Below are 17,188 nucleotides of genomic sequence, written 5' to 3'. Positions count from 1 at the left end.
AATTAACAATGAAGGAGTATCACCAGGCTGTAAAGAAAATCTTGAACGAGGTAAAATAGCAGAATACTATCCGGGAAAAACGGCAATAAATCCAATAAAGGGAAATTTAAAGCTGCAAAAGAAACTACGTGAACCATGATTGGCTAAAGGAAAAAGAAGCCATGGGTCACGGATAAGATGATGAGAAAGATTAAGGGGAAAAGGAAATGGAAGGATTTAAACACAGAGTTAGGACAAATGAAGAACAAAGAGTTAAACGGTAAATTAAGACGGGCAACAAATAAAGCAAAATCGCCATGGTGTGGGGCGCAGTGCAAAGTTATGCTAAGTTTGCCGAGGAAGTGTGAAATTGGTGCGCTGAACAGGTATATGAAGGTTAAAACACTATCGGCTATTGAGAAGGTTTGTGTTTACAGTTAGAGAGAATTGGTGTAGGATTATATTTGAAACAGAAACTATCCAAGAGAGATGATAGAAATATAGGGAAAAATGTATGGTTCAGAGCTTGGGCTAACAAGGTTAGGCATAGAAAAAGGACGTGACGGAGATGAAGATAGCTTAGTTTCAGGCATAATCGGCGATGAAATAGAGAGGGGATTAAGGGAGATGAAAAGAAATTAGGCCACAGGGGTTAGCAATATTCCTGTGGCACTACTTAAAGGCATTGGGATAGGAGGATATAGGTGAAAGGGTCTACATAGACTGATTCGTAGCATTTATGAGGAAGGAATCTGGCAGTGAGACTCCTTGAGATGAGTGTTAGTTCCTATTCCGTAAAAGTTAAAGGCTACATTATGTGAGGAGTACAGAACAGTAAGTTTGATTTCCGCTCGACTAAATATGTCATCAGTATCAGCGCAAGAAAAGGATTCAAATTTGCGCAAATGAATTTTTAGGCAAACTTAAAAAAAGAGAGCAGGAGGAACAACTTATGTATCTCGGAGGTGTTTTGGACCAAAATGGTCCTAGTAGCAGGGACGTAAGGAGAAAAATTTCACTCGGCAAAGAGGTTTTCACCGGGAGGAGGGAGTTGATGACAGGGACGTTAAGTTAAGATGTTAGGAAATTCTTCATTGAAAATTTATTCATGCATGCATGTTTTTATATTCATGCGTGCCATGAAGATATTATCAATAAATACATTGCCCTTCACCTCCTGATGAATATAGGTAGATGAAGTTGTGAGGGACATAAATCATTATTTTAGCAATGTAGATATTTAATTAAATTACAGATATTTATTGCTAGAAGAGATTAAAGACTTTAAATTAAAAAAACCAAATATTTTCACGCACACAGTCTTCATGTTTATTTTTAATAGGGAAAGGTCATGAGTTGACCGCTTGATATGCTATATACATTCAATATTTTAGCTCTAAGCTAACTTGTCCTCAGTGTTACAGCTTTATTTCTAAGCCAACGCGTCTTCGCCAAATAAGAAAAGTGTCCGGTGATTAACCTCACAGTTACGGTCGTTAAGGTTATGAAGGAATAGAAGGGGTCGAATATCACGCCCTCGCGGAAGAACAGTCGTAAATTGTACTACCTTCCATCCGAAATCACAATCCATGAGTACCATGTGAATGCGATCAATCCAAAAGTCTTTCGTCCTGTTTAGTATAGAATTATTATTAAATGGTGTGATCAAAGAAAGACATGAATGATTTTATAACTTGTTTATTTCGACGGATACAGCTTAATCGAACTTGTCGCCCTCAAAGTACAAAGCCTTGACTGACGACACACCTTTGCCAACGTTTCCTCCAGCCCTCGAACCCTGTCTTGTAAGCCGCCTTAGGGATCCTCTTCAGGTCCGCCGTACAATTAGTTTTAATGTCCGCAGCAGAGTCGAATCGGCGACCTTTCAAGGTTGATTTTAACTTTGGAAAAGTCTGATGGAGCTACTTCTGGAGAGTAGAGTGGCTACGGGATCACGGAAGTCCCAGTTCTAGCGAAAAACCCTATCACGATCCGTGTTGGCCGGCGCGTTATCTTAGTGGAAACGCCATTCATTGTTTCTCCACATGTCCGGCCTCTTTCGGCTCACTGTGACCCTCAGCCTCTTCATAACCTTTAAGTAGAACAATTTGTTGACGGTTTGGCCTTCTTCTTCCTATGTTCTTACTCATATGACCATATTGTTTCCAAACACTTCCAGATTAGGGAGCGCCTTCTCTTGTCTCACCCTCCAACATTGGTGCAGATTCAATTTCTATTTATTCGCAAGATATCCTTAACATTTTATCTTTGCTTGCACTAAATTTATCCAATGTCTACCATAAAGAATTTAAAATGGTCTCAAAACCAAAAGAATTCCAAATGGGTTGACTAGGAAACAAAACCGCTGGCCCTGGCACTGCGTTACCTCTTTTATTTCTGAAATTAACCCTCGCCTCATTCCAGGAATAAAGAAGCCAAATGCACACCTGTTCTATTATTTTAAGTATAAGGGGAAGGTCGAAGGTGTAAAGGGATGTAATAGCAAATATCAAAGGGACTTTTAGTTTGGCAGGAATGCTTTTGGAAAAGGGGCATCTTAGACAGAGATTAGTATGGAACACACAAGGTAATTATGAATTCTAATATTTTATAGTGTTAAACAATGCTCAATGTAGACGACTGGGGACAAGTGGCTTTGTGGATATTAAAACGTCAACTACAGGATCCTCTATAGCTGAATGTTACTAACCATACAAGTGGACTGACTCAAATATATACGAGATATTATGTGCTCTAATTTACATATTATTAATGTATGCATTAGAGCACACCAAATCCCACTCACATTCTTCTCCACAGAGTGTGTTTATTTTATTAAACGAAGAAGTAAAATGCTTGCGTTGTTTACTGAATATTCCTCGAGCTACGTGATGAAGGAATAATTAGGTACAGCATCACCCTAAGTTTATTTTTTTGACAGTTTTAAAATCGCTATAATCATTAAAGAGGGTCATTGCATATAGTCCAGATATACTTATCTGTTTTGTAGATTCTTAGAGACATTGAACGTAGTAAACTGTGTTGAAATAATAATTGTATTACAAGTAAAATGAATGGATTTGGGGCATATTAAGTGAAACTGAAAAAAATTATTCACCCATCTCTCAAGGGGAATTAAAAATTTGTGTCCAGGTTAAAGGTCAGTTTAAAAATATTTTGGAAAGTGTTGGCTAGTTACCTCATTCCATACTACTCCAGCAGTTAACCTCCTCCCTAGCAGTACCTCCCACAGCAACAGTACAAGTGTCTTTTATCTGCTAGTTGACTTTGCCTCTGATACTCTATTCAAAATTTTGTTTTGAGGATTACCTTTCTTTTTGACCAAAAGTAAATAAATTAGCATAAAATTCTCTTTCAATGAAATGCCATTCATTTCTAAAGCTGCAAATAAAATGTGTAAAGCTTTTATTGTCACAGTCTTACAAAAACTTTCATCACTTCTGAATTCACGCTTACATGCCACATTGCATATGGGAACAGCCAGTTTTCCTTCAGTAAGTGAGAACTGAGCCACTTTTTATCCAAGGTACCACTTATCTTGGTATGAACTTCACAGTTATTTTTTTATTAAATGAAGAACACAATGGAGTTATTTTTTTATTTTGATTTGTGGTCAATTTCTGAGTTCTGGATCTTAATTTCTGAGAAATTTAGTGCAGAATATATTGTTGCAAAATCCCAGTTTTCAGTTTGAGAAACCATTCTTTATTTGACCAAATATAGTGTCCCTGAATTAATGTTTTTGGATATTATGAGGGAAAATATTTTTGCTTTTAGTACTAAAATTTTTCTAATAATCTGTACATAACAAAAAGTACCTTGTATGTCATCTTGTAATAATACCTGTAGAGGTTATTTAAGAAGTCAATTTATGGTAAAAAAATATTAAACCTGGATTCACATCTGAAGTCGGCAATACCATGTTGTATATTAATTAAAGTAAAAATTGGCTTTCTGTGCCAGCAGACTGGCAAATGACAATTTTCTTAACCCTCTGAGCATAGCAAAAAGGACCCTCAATATCAAGGACCCTCTGTGACTCTTGACCTCATATTTGTCACTTATGTGATTCATTCATTTACAAATTTTCATTTCATATGGCTTCCTCAAACATTCCCATCTAATTCCTTTAAATGACTGCTTTTCATGGCCATTAGTTGGCCTGTAAGAGGACATGTTACATTATTGCTGTCTTTAAAAGAACTGCCTGCATACCATTCTACCCAGCCTTCTGTATCCTTGGGATCTCTGTCAAAGATTCCTCTTGTCTCTCATTAGCCCTGTACTTCATCATTTGTTTACCTCTCTATCATTTCACTTTTCTTAATATTGCCCACATGCAGGTCTGAAAAGACCCCAGTCAATGTACGGCATCTTGGTCCAATGGCAATTTATCAAACTGTTGGAAACCATGCCCTTCATTGAAGCTTTTTTATTCCACTCTTGAAACCTGTACACTTTGGTCCCATCATTTACTTCCTTTAGGACGAGAAAGATCCTTCTTTTCATGTCCCTACTACTCTATGGCCATCTTGTTCCCAAAAACTTTAAAGGTAGGGAGCACCTCCTCTTCTTGACAAACCTGCAACCTTGGTGCATACTATATTCATTTAACTTCTTGTGCTAATGAACTCACAAATTTTGATTTGCTAATTTCAATTTTTATCCAATCTCTATCATAAAAAATTCTTTATGGTCTTAGAAACATTTACAAGCCCTTTGGCTGACTAGAAAAAAAATGACCAGTTCTAATCAGTATTAACTATGCCTCCTGATTCTTCTTTCTCTTCATCCCAATAAATGCTTCTATATTCCATTTCTGCCTCTGTGTAATTTGTTTTATCCTTTTGAAACAAACACCACACTTCAATTTTGATATGAACTGAATCCTGCATCTTAAAGATAAATTAATTGTGCCATTCTTTAATTTTGAGGAATGGAAAATAATATAGCCCTACTAAACTTTCTCAATCCCATGACATTTTCCGCACACACCAAGGACTAATTTGGAGTGCAAACCAAGTTTTTGTCATGATCAAATCAATTCTGCCCCGGAACTCTATTGCTTTCCTTTTGTTGTCATTCCTCATTTATATATAGAGTGGTCCCTTACCTCACTCCCATTCTTCCATTTGCTCAGCATCATACCCCAATCCCCCATCACTTATTCTTGTCTCCCCCTAGGTACACATATAATTGTTTCTTTCAAATGGCCATACGCTTATTTCCCATATTTTCCCCTCTAATTTTAACTGTGGAATTCATACCAGAATGATGGCCTAGCTCATTTGTTCAGGGTTTTCATAACAAATTTTTATGTAACATTTCAAATCAATGCTTAATATACTTCATTCTACCTATGTGTTAAAACTATCACCCCACCACAAAGGGCACCCTTCCCCAATGCTGTCCAATGATGTCACCTGATGATATCATGAAGCATCTCTCTAGAATATTTGCAATGAGTGAATTCAAATGAGAAATTTTGAGAGTTGGTGAAATATATAGTTCTTATGACTGTAAGTTATAAATGTGACAATCTTCATCACATTGGAGAACTCATGTATGTATTAAGTAATATTTACATTGATGAGATTTAATATGGTTATACATTTTTCAAAATGAATAAAATGTTATTATTACTCTTGTTATTACTTTATAATAATTGCTCCAGAAATCTCTGCTACCTTCCATCTCACTTTGCATATCCTTAAACGGATCTATAATTCATCTCTCCATTTTCCAATATTTTATTTTAATTCCCCCACTCTCAGTACCATCCTAAAATAACAAGTACCTATTTTCCTGGTTAAATTTTCTTATTATCCTTCTATTTCGTTGTTTATTTTATGACATTTAATGTTGACTATATTGATCAGAGCTCCCTGTAGACAATGAGTACCCATTGGTCATTCATATTTACAATTAAATTTTTGTAAACTAAATTTGTTAAACTGTACATTTCTCCATAGATTTCCATTTGAGGAAATTTCTAGTCATATTTTGGCATGGAAAAGCTACATTCTTAAGAATCACACTGAATCCAAATAAGAAAGCTGTACTTTGACAAAATAAACAAATAATTCCAAATTTTAATAAGCTATTTTAATTGAGCTGGTTAGTTATGAATAGATTGGATGCACTTAAACAAGCTTTTTGTGTATTAGAAATGTTAACTTTGGTTAAAGAATTTTTTATTTCAATTAAATATCCATTTATGCTGTGAATATTGTGATAAATAGTTGTAAGTCTACCATTATAAGTGAGCTTTGAAAGAAAACAAGTAGAACATGATTGAGTTACTTACCCTTCCTCCTGAAACAAACTTGCTCACTATATTGAAAAGAAATATTTTGTAATCTGAATGCTTTCTATCTCTCCTCATTTGAGGCAAACTACTAATCCTATTCATGGCCCATCTACACTTGGCTTCCTCTACAACTCTCTTCAGTATTCCATGCCCAATCGAATTATTCTGCATCCATTTTTCAGTGCTTCTTTGGATATTTCTCAAAAACCCTAAGTCCATCTTCATCATGCCTAGGACTTCTTTGTCTGTTTTACTTCTTACCCAGAAGTCTTTCCTTTCTTTAGCAATGTCATAAAACTCATAATTCAGAAATTAGGGCTCTCATCATTTTCATTTTTGTAGGTCTAGACACTCGCGCAGGTTACAGCAAAACCATTCTTTCCATCAACATTTAATCTATGAATATTTGATTTTTTGATTTATTGATATCTTAGGTTACCAGATTAAATTTTATAAGGTTGATTAAAATATTATAAGGGTTAATGCCGAAGGTAATAATGAAAAAACAAAAACAATATGCGGCTATATTCTAAATTCATTTATTTTGAAAAATGTGAGTAGTCTCTTCCATCTCTTAAGTATCAAAAAAATGTAAATGTGATTGAGTGAAGATTAATGATTAACAGATTTTAATGCATTGAACTAATCAAAGGAGAGTTTCATTTGTGATCCCATCTAGCAATTTGTATCTCCAGGTATTTATTCCACAAAGATGCCAGCAATGGTGGACTACTGGCTCCATATGTTGTGGATTAGCTATGATCCTTCAGCCCTTTCTTGATGACAGGAAAAGAGCTATGCCATATTACAGATGGGCAGTGATGAATGGTCTTCGCAAACATATTCCACCAAACTCGCTGCAAAAGAAAGCAAAGATTAGATTAAATTGCTAATCCCGCAACCAATTCAATCAGCCCCACTACACCCAAAATAAAGAAAGTTTAGTCCGTCATTAACTCATGCTCCAGGACACATTTGAAAGGAAGGCTGTTGAAATTACTCCATGGCACCATCATTGGCTACGTGCTGCTTGTGAAATCTTCTTCTTAAGTCCCTCTTTCTGTGAGCATTTTGGTCCAAAACACTTGCAAAGTAGGAATAACCATACACAGCTATGCACAAGGGGATGACACCCTCAGATGTTTTTCATTGGTACCCTGATCCCACCTTGAGGTTGTTTGGGGAGAGCTCTTTGAGTGAAAACGTCATCAATCAGATGGGACATTAAGCTTTTAGCTAATGAGTGACTTGTGTTAAAGGTAGGCTCAAGCCAACGCTGGATATCTCTCTGCTCTTCATCCTTCCCTGTTCACCCCTAATAGTGAAAATGACTGAAGGGATTTACACTATTAGGGGTGAACAGGAAAGGATGTCTCCCCTAAAAATTACTATTGATGCTTCTCTTGCTCTCAGCGTGCAATCAGAAGCATACTTCATTTATCCTTACTCAATTGAAACCTGAGAAACTCTGATTGGTTTCAAGTAATTTTCATCCCATGTCCATCATATTCGATTTCTAACAGTCTCAGCAGTTGCTACAACCCATTGGTCGACTGGCAAACAAAAATACCAACGGTCGTTGGTTTTCACACTGCCTCCTGGAACATCTTCCTCTTCACCCAAATTCATGCTTCTGAATTTCATTCCCTCGTCTCTCCCACCTTTTTTATCATTTTGAATATGATGCCACAGTTCATTTGCAAGACAAAATGAATCCACTTTAGTTACAAGGACAATGATTTGATTATGCCATTTCTAATTTCCCAATGTGCCTAAAACATAAAAATTTGGCCTAACCGATCTTTCTGAGCCCGAGTATACTTTTATAGCAATGAGTAATATCCTATTATAATTCTCATTTATAGCAATGGTGCTTGAACCAAGAGATGGCCATGATTTAATCACTTCTACTTAAGAAATCTCTATTGCTATTTCCTTGCTGCAATCAATTTTTGGTGAAGGTAACATCTTCCTGGGAGGACAGAAACAACTGAGGAGGACCAGGCCTGATTGGGGTTTGGGAAAGAAAGATCTAGGAGGGGAAGATTTGGAAGACAGGGATTGGAATGGAAGGTTACCAGGAGAGAAAGGAGAATGAAAATATCTGGAGGAAGGGCTAGAGTAATGTCTGATATTGAGCCTGGCCTAAACCCAGGAATAAAGGAGCCAGATATATGTCTATTCTACTATTTTGAGTTTAAGTGGAAGGTCAATGTCAGATGGGATGATAAAATAGGTGCTGTAGCGATTGCCAAAGGGAGTTTTGATTTTGGAGGAATGCATTGGAAATAGGGGCATCCTAGACTGGGTTCAAGGTGATTATGAATTCTAATATTTCATGGTTTGGTACTATGTTCAATATATGTTGCTAAGGCTGGGAATACATGGCTTTGAGGGCATTTAAAAGAAGACCACAGAAACCTCCTGCTGAATATCGCACCATATTCCAATGGACTGAATCGCACAATTACCAGATTTTACAAATAATATTACTCAAAAGCATATACAATTCCATAATCGTTACAACTACAACCCTTCTCCATTATTCATATGCAGAGTGTCGACAGCCTCAACGGTGTTCATTGCATGACACCATCCATCAAATAACTGCGCTAAGAGGTCAAATGACTTATCATTTCCCTACCGAGGAACAGGTGGTGGTCATATCACAAGTCGTCCGACTTCTACCCGTTGACCGATCAACTGATAGATCGCACAGTGCCTGTTCCTCATTCTGGCGTCTGCTTAGGCGTTAGGACCCCTTGGGGCAGCCGTTGAGTAATGACATTACACTAAGAACACTCTTGAGGATGGCAAAGGGAAACCACCGCAATTATCCGTTCCATGACATTTATGATGGGGCCCTGGCAACTTGGCCCATTCGACCGTTTGTTGACCCCGGCAGTGGCTGAGGCACGGTTTCCACTTTCGTCACCTCACGCAATCCTTGCGAAGCGAAAGCGATATCAGGGGCGTGAGACACAGAAGAGAAGCGAAGCAGTTAGAATGAAAGTTTATAATGTTGGGTCGAGCAGCGAGAAATTAGGGATGGAAAGTGGAAATATAAACGTTTCAGTGAAGGGCGAGGTGAGATAGGGTGATGGCGGGAATGATTGAAATGATTGCTATAGAGTAATGCAAAGCGGAGAAGAAAAATGGCAGCGAAGGGATGGTAATAATAGGAACGAATCCGTGGAAATAATCAAAGATTTGTGAGGAGAGGTAATACTTGATCCAGTTAGGATTCAAAAGAGATGAAAGATAATTGCAAGGGAAATATAAGGAAAAAACATTAGGCCGGTGAGCTTAAATAATATAAAAAAGAATAGCATATAGATTAGCGTAGCTTATGTACAGGTATACTGCATGACAGAAAGGAAGGGCATTAACGGAATTTAATCAATCGAGGAATTATGGTAGACAGCATTCCCGAGGGAATAAATGCAAGAAACATGGTCGTTGAAATTAGGGCACAGAGGTTGATTGGAGTCTTATAAAATGTGTGAGCATCTAGGAGGATGAGAAAGGCGAAATTGTCAAGAAGAGATCAACAAGGAAGTGTCAGGCATGCTTGGGGAGGAGAGGGCGCTATTGGGAGAAATCCAAAGGAAATAAGTGAGGTTAACGGATTAATGCAGAGCGTTTCATTTACAGTGGCATTTTCAAAATTGAGGTAGAGGCCAGAAGATATGAGGGAAACGGGAAAGAAGTAGAATAGCCTGTTAAATGGGATAAAATAAGTAAGGGAGTGAGCGAAATTCAGGGTAGGGCATATTATGAGGTGCATATCAGCTTTATCTTTGTGTAAATGAGCAAGTATATATTTCTAGCCGATTCATAGACAATAGAAGAATGCAAAATTATATGCATACGTATATACGTACGTATGCATATGTATACTGCATTTAATTTTATTTTTTATTGTACTTGAGGCTTTTTATTCAAAAAATATATTTGATGAGTTGAAATACTTCAGATATGCCAGTTCGTTAATATTTCGTTTAAAAAAAGAAAACTCGGTATACATACCCATTAATTGAGCAAGAAATTCCTGAGCAAATAACGCGTCTGTATTCCGGGTCTCCCTCGCACCATGTTCTCCGGTTGCCATAGTTGCACGAGCGTTGACGCCAAGAGCGACGGACGCAATGAGCAACAGAAAGATGCAAGCCTTCATCATTTTCTTCTTTGTTGATTCTTCTCTGATTCGATGGAGGTATTGTCCATGCGATGAAAGTAAAAGACATCTTAATCAAGGTTTCATTAGGTTAGAAGTAAGTATGGTATAGAAATATTGCTTTAATTCTTCCCTTCTAGACTTTAGGCGTTGGGGGCTCTAGAATAAGGAGGCCTAGCATCGGGAAGGCATAGTTAGCAGCAGACAATACTTTTGATCTACTATTGCTTGCAAAGAAAGCCTTATTTAACCACCGCCCTACGTGGATAAAAGAGAGAATGCATCGAAAACACGACGTAATGAGTGGTCTTTAAAAATCCACGGCTGGATCCAACGCAAAATTCATGCCGGAAATGCCAAACTGTTCATGTTCTTCTGTTCCCGCAACTACATTATTTCATGATCATAAAATTACGTATTTGTGAGGTCCATATCCCATCTCATTGCAGCTGCATGCGATTGCATAGCAATGTAATATTTCAAAAGATCATATTGGCATGAATAACCGTGCAAACTAATACCCATGACAATGATTAACATTTGCGAACTAGCAGTTTTGACTCACTTTCCTGAATCCATATATGTCACATGCATGAACTCTAAGACTCAGTTACATGAAAATTTTTACAACAATTGCATTGTTGCAACAAAATATGCAATATTAATTTTAAATATACTCGGCCTGAATAGGTATAACAAGGAATGAAAGCCGATCTGCTTCCACTTCCATAGAAAATGCATACCGATAGATGTGAGCGTAGCATGGATGACTCCCGCGCCTGGAGCCGTTACTCACCTGCTCTTACCGAAGTCACCTCTCGAGATCCTGAGACGCAAGTGGTTCGCAGCTTTCAATCACTTGAACTGTAGGGTTACCGCGAGGGTGTCGCTATTTATTAGATCGTGTTTATTGGAAATCTTTGCCACTATCTCCTGCCGGATTTTCCAGTTTTTTAATTAAATAAACAGTTTTTAACTAAACAAGTCTGAAGTGGAACCTGATGCGCAGCTCAAGGATATCGCTTGGTCATCCTTTGAATATAAACGGAAACGAGTTACTTTTATAATACTAAGGCGAAGTCTTTATCACCAAAAGACTTCCTGTCAAATTCTTCCATTCTGGCTAATTTATCGTAAAAATCTGTTCAGAATTCCTAAAAGTAATGACATGATATTATGGCACTAGTCAGTGGTCAGAAAAGCTCTAGGCCTCGCCCATAGATGTATTTTTTGCCCACATGATTTACTTTTATCGTGTTCTCACTACGGCAAGTCTTTCTATCTTTCCTCTCGCTGTTGGCAGTCGTTTTAACTAGTTGCGGTGCGTGTGGTGTTAGAATTGGGCAAAATCAAGTGCCGTGCAGTGAAAAAAATTCTTAATGAAAGAAGTTTTAGTTCCGATCAAAATTCGTTCGAGAGTAGTATACGTGTGTGAGGACAAATCTCCTCTAATTTTCGAGATTAAACGTGGCCGTGAAACCCTCCAAGACGATCCAGCTGAAGGAAGTCCGAAAATTGCAATCACTACGGGCACGTTGAACAAAAGGCACAAAATAATTTTTTGCATGAAAGGTGCGTTCAATTTCAAAGATGTTAGCGATACCAGAATAAGTTATCAGGTACACTTTGCTGGAGGATTTGTACAAGACAAGACCTAGCACAATATGGGCCTGCGCGTACTCCCCCTGAATCAATAACGTATTCGGACGACATTCCGAATAGTGCTTGGCGCCCTTTGCGAAGAACAAAATTTATTTTCTGCGTCCATATGCGACGATGGATAAAACACAGTTCGCCATTTCACACTTGAATCGAATCACGCATTGGAAAGAGGGCGGTTCCTCTGCGCTGAAGAAGCCAAGATGGTGCCAAAGACAAGGAAGGTCATGGCATCGCTTTATTGGGATGCGAAAGGAAGTCCGTAGATCTGCTATCTCGAACTAGGTAAAGTTATATCTGCGGAGTGTTATATTTACCTTCCGGAAAAACACGAGATAATACGATAACAGAGACGGGATAATGGCACGAGAAAATTAAATGATGACTTATAATAATATCACAAGCGATTATATCGAAGAATAAAATTCTTATATTGACATAAATTTTCATTTTAAACATCATGGTGAGGACTGATTGAATCCCCCAAGCATACTAGACTTTATTTCAAAATGATATCACTGGAAAAGTACCATTTTTCCATTTTTTTATTTAAGAACCCAGCACTTTTGAATTTCACATGCTATTTCGTTAAATCATGGATCCCCATTTCACATGCTCCGTCATCGGCGAATCTTGATGACAACAAAGCGGTGTCAATGTGCCTCTTTGTACAATTCCTCACTATTTTTAGTCATGCGTCGGTGAATTTCAATGTGTGAACATTATTTGAGTGGGTTCCTCATTAAAAAGATCTCGTGAACGACGAATTACGCAGGAAAATTCTATTTCTGGATTTATGATATACTGTAAACGCAGTCTCGTTTTTGTTTTCTGGTTTGTGTGCAGATATAACTTGTTTGAAAAATTATTTATTACCAAATGAGTTATTTTTTTCCGATAGAGATATTTCAATATTATTGGACATTAACATTATCTTTTTTATATCAATAATTCTGCATTCTGTGTAAATTGTACTATAAAGTATCTTCCGTAGAATCTGCAGCCATTTTGCAATTTATGATTACGTTCTTTTGAGGTCGTTTTCACTTTATTGATCATATAATTTGATATAATTATACTTTTCATTAAAAATAAATCCAAATATATATTACATATCAATAATATTAAATCGTAAATGGTTGAAAGCAAAAATAACAGCGCCCAGCAGAGCGGGTAAGAGTGACTCTTTATCAGTTCGGGAGCAAAGGTTAGTCCTTGACGGCGCTAATATTATACGAGTGACCACGGGTGTGCCTCATTGAAGTGCAATTGGTGAAAAAATATGCGTATAAGGAGGCACTTGATTTTTGCAAACGACATGGCCACTATTGGGAACATTCATTGTTTCTTTTGACAATCGGGAATCATACTGGTCAAAATCGAAGTAAAAAAATTGAACTTTAAGCGATAACAAGTTTAAACGCTGCTTAGGCATTAATTGAATACAGAGGTACATCGGCATGCGTGTATTAGTAGTCTGCGTTTGTATTTTTGTAGGTTAAAATAAATTTTCCATGATTGTTTTCGTCTGTTTGGATGTATTAAAATTGTTTTATTTTTCGTTTTACATGTAACTGCCATCTATTTAACGGGTTGATCCCTAATACTCCCCATCACACGCCCTCGTGGCGACTTGCTGGGTATTGTGTAGATGCATACAAATGATTCCACAGGTGTACCATAGGCACAGAGCGCAAATAAATAGGTTAAACAGGCATTCATGACAATTTAAGCACATTGAATCCGTGGAAAAAGTGGCAGTTCTTTTATAATTAGTTAAATGTGCGCCCGCAATCCTCATCATAAATCTCTTTCTTGGTGGAAATAAAATAATTCTCTCTGGTTCCGTGTTTAAAATTCGGGAGACTCAAAGGGCGCGATTTATTAATTCAGATATTTCCCGCTTTAGAGAATCGTAATTCGCTTGAATAAATATCTGTAAAAAGCAAGTACACATGGCAATGGCAAATAATTTCGAATGAGTAAAATATAATGATTCCAAAGTCAATACTGGTTCGCCGAGGAGAGGAAACGAACCGAGTCTAGCTGCGCTCACATCTCGGTTGGACACCTCATTGGACCCCGGGTGAATTAATGGCAGAGCCACAAGTAAAAGTCTTCCGTAATGAAGTTCTGTCAAAGGTGAACTTGAATTTTTCATTTGAAAACAAGATGATGGAAAATATTTAATATTGTTCAAACTAATTAACGTGAATTTGAAACTGAAAAACAGTAAACTAATTCGTTTTCACAGTGCTCGAATGAATGATGTTGATTTACTCGTATAATGAAATTGAATTTATTATCTCACTTGTGTGAATAAGAATACAATTGAAATCGGAATTGGAACTAAAGATTGAAATCTTCTCCTCGACTTTATTACATACTACTTTCTAATTAAGTGCTGGAATATTTTAGTTTTCCTTTTAATTCATATCCAATCCTCACCATTTTAATATTCGCCTGACACCGTCGCTCAACCGTGAGGATTAGATGTAACGACTGCTTCTCGGTCAAGATTTGCACTCAGTGTATTCATAGGTCCTGCTGATTTGCAAAAATGTCAATGCTGTCATTGAAGTGTGAATGTATTCATCCACATTAATGTTCCGGAATATTTTTAAGAAATCAAGTGATCCCTTGGTTATTTTTCCGCAAGCAGCGTTTAAGTTCTTCCTCAGTTCTTTGCCGTCTCCTTCCGGGTCAGCATCCTAGGAACGACCAATTGCTGTCTATCTGTCACTCTATTGATTCATTCCTCGCATCATTCTTTCAACACCCCGGAAAAGAAGAAGTGACGTATCTTTCACACTTTCTTCAATCCAACGTACTAAATGGCATTCTCTCGCGGCTTCGACATTTTCTACTAAATAATATCTTGAAACTATTTTTACTCTAAAATAGTTACAAAAATATGCATAAATTTTATCATAATGTGATTTAAAATGCAGAAATACACAGTATAAGTAAAATAATATAACAGTTCAAAAATAGGCGTACGAACGCCCACAGAAATGAATTTTCATTTTATTTTATGTCAAAGCGTTTGTATACATTATTACACATACGCGTATAAAAAATATTTTATAAATAAATATAATAGCTTAATGCAAGGTTATTTGAAAATTTCTTGGATAGGAATAGAAACAAACGACTTACTTCAGTGCAACCTATTTTTTAATGTAATCTCCCTAAGTGTGATTCACTTGGTCCAGCGATGTGTTAATGCCATCTCGAAAATTAGATTCCTTCTGGCCTGCTAAATACCCGGCTACCTTGGCTGTGAATTCTCTATTTAAAGGGAATTCCGCCCTTCGAAGATTATTTTGATCTAAAGGAAGAGATGGATGGAGGAGGCAAATCAAATTATTAAGGCGGGTGTGGCAACAGTTCGCGTGTTACCTCACGCAATTCGGCCAAGGTACGCCACTTATGTGTGGGTGTACATTGTCTTGATGATAGAGGACTCTCTTCTTCAGCAAACCTGGTCTCTTTTGTGTATCTCTTGCTATAGTTTGTCTAGGAGGTTAGCCTAGTATTTTCCAGTAATTATTTGGCCAGCGGGAGGATAATTTAGCAGTAGAATCCCTTCCGTATCCCAGAAAACTGAAAAATGAACTTACCGCGCGACCATATTGCCTTTGCTTCCTGTTCTGGTCATGATTAAGCGTGTCTCCACTGGTTTGACTCTTTTTTTCTCTGAGTTATATGATGGACCCAAGTTTCATCTTTGCTCACAAACTGATACAGAACATCTAATTGGTTACTCGTGAAACGGTTCAAATATTGCTTTGAATATCCATTCTGATAAGTTTTTGATCCTTGGTCAAGAGTCGCGGCATTCAAATAACAGATAATTATCTCATATCCAATTCCACTGTTCAAATGTAATATGCCCGTTCAGGTGACATCCCTATAGTTTCAGTGATTTGTCTTACTTCCTGTCGGCGATCCTTCATGATTATTTCATTCCCTTTTGCAATACCTTCTGGGATAATGGCACATTTTGTTCGGCCACTTCGTAGATCATCATCTTAGCCGTCCCCGCAAAACCGAAACTCGTATTTCCACTTGGCAACAATTGAATATGAAGGAGCTGGGCCCAACAGAGTGTTCTGGAATTCGGCATGAATTTTCTTTGTTTTCTCACCTTTCTTCATGAAGTATTTAATAACAGCTCGAAAATCAATATTTTCTGTCTCAACAAACCACTACAAAAGGGAAAAGGAGCAAAGAGGCATCCGCGCCACAGATCTCTTCCCAAAGCATCGAAGCGTCGCGTTTTCACTCGCAAAAGGTTAAATATTGCTACGCGGGAAATTCTTTGCACCAGCTTTGACATCTGGTGGTGATTCCGATAACCTTTCAAAATAAACTCTTATTTTACTTGGTTTCAATTAATGTTCTCTGCATTTTACCAGTTCTTTCTCCCTCATGTGATTTTCCTGGCAGTAATTCTCACAAGGAAAAGAAATCTTCGATGAAACCCATGCTTCGCTCAATTTGAAGCTACCTGAAAGTAATCATACAATCTGCTATTATATATGAATGCTACTTCCAATTCTCACTCGGTACGCACTTTGACGACGAATCCTTTGAATTTAAAATTTAAAAGAAAGACATTAGTAGAACAACGTTTTTTTCTGATTACTTTATTTTCACTTGAATTAAATACATTTTATTTTGCATTGAGGAAAGAATCTAGGTCATTTTTTGACCAGGTCACCAGTTCATGATTTTATCAGGGAAGAATACAAAAGCACAAGTGAAGTTTTTGCCAGCCCCAAGGCCTCCGGTCCTATAATCTCGGTTATTGCTTCGTGCTAAATTTTATTAAATGAAATTTGCGAAGTGTCGACGCTCCATTTTGGAACTCAACTCCATTCCTCTTCCTTTCCTCAAGCTCATCTGATCGATGAGCATGAGGTAAGGAAGGCATTTCTTCCTCTCCTCCTCCTATTTTTTTAATCATTTTTCAATCTTAAAAATATATATTCATTCGCGCACAATGATCTATTAAGTGCCGTTGACAGCTCGTCATC

This window comes from Hetaerina americana, unplaced genomic scaffold (genome assembly GCF_022747635.1).
Source record: "Hetaerina americana unplaced genomic scaffold, ioHetAmer1.1.p SCAF_6, whole genome shotgun sequence".
NCBI lineage: Eukaryota > Metazoa > Arthropoda > Insecta > Odonata > Calopterygidae > Hetaerina > Hetaerina americana.
This window is presented reverse-complemented; position numbering follows the sequence as displayed.